Here is a 1,166-nt window from a genome sequence, read left to right on the forward strand (position 1 = left end):
CTTTCCCACACTGTGTACACTCATTAAGTCGGGTCTCCACTGTGAGTCTGCACATGTGTAATGTGGTGTGAGGAATCCGTAAAGGCCATCCCAGACTCCTTACATTCATTGGGCCTCTCCACATGGTGAGTTTGCATATGTTTACAGAGGGATGAGTACCTACCAAAGACTTTCCCACATACTTTACATTTATAAGGTCTTTCTCCACTATGGATTCTTCTATGTGTTGTGAGGTGTGCTAATTGAATAAAGGTTTTCCCACACTCCTTAAATTCATATGACATCTCTGCGATGTAGATTCTTCTATGTGTTCTGAGGTTTGTCGCTCAGACAAAGGCTTTCCCACAATCCTTACATTCATAGGGTCTCTCTCCACTGTGGATTCGTCTATGTGTTCTGAGGTTTGACGATCGGAGAAAGGCTTTCCCACAATCCGTACATTCATAGGGCCTCTCTCCACTGTGGATTCTTCTATGTGTTATGAGGTTTGACGATCTGAGAAAGGCTTTCCCACATTCCTTACATTCATAGGGCCTCTCTCCACTGTGGATTCTTCTACGTGTTATAAGGTTTGACGATCGGAGAAAGGCTTTCCCACATTCCTTACATTCATAGGGCCTCTCTCCACTGTGGATTCTTCTACGTGTTATAAGGTTTGACAATCGGAGAAAGGCTTTCCGACATTCCTTACATTCATAGGGCCTCTCTCCACTGTGGATTCTTCTATGTGTTATAAGGTTTGACGATCGGAGAAAGGCTTTCCGACATTCCTTACATTCATAGGGCTTCTCTCCACTGTGGATTCTTCTATTTGTTCTGAGGTTTGTGGCTCAGAAAAAGGCTTTCCCACATTCTTTACATTCATAGGGCCGCTCTCCACTGTGGATTCTTCTATGTGTTGTGAGGCCTGACCATTGAGTAAAGGGTTTCCCACACTCCTTACATTCATAAGGCCTCTCTCCACTGTGGATTCTCTATGTGTTGTGAGGTTTGACCACTGAGTAAAGGTTTTCCCACACTCCTTACATTCATAGGACCTCTCTCCACTGTGGATTCTTCTATGTTTGGAGGTTTGTCGCTTGGGGAAAGGTTTTCCCACAGTCCTTACATTCATACGGCCTCTCTCAACTGTGAATTCTTCTATGTATTGCGAGGCCTGACCATTG

General features: G+C 44.4%; 1 pseudogene; it reads right to left on the reverse strand.

Moving 5' to 3' along the window:
• Positions 1 to 23: 23 nt before the first annotated feature.
• Positions 24 to 1,166, reverse strand: part of LOC102830339 — a 48,750-nt pseudogene continuing 47,607 nt past the window's right edge.

Source organism: Chrysochloris asiatica, unplaced genomic scaffold (assembly GCF_000296735.1).
Source record: "Chrysochloris asiatica unplaced genomic scaffold, ChrAsi1.0 scaffold00446, whole genome shotgun sequence".
NCBI lineage: Eukaryota > Metazoa > Chordata > Mammalia > Afrosoricida > Chrysochloridae > Chrysochloris > Chrysochloris asiatica.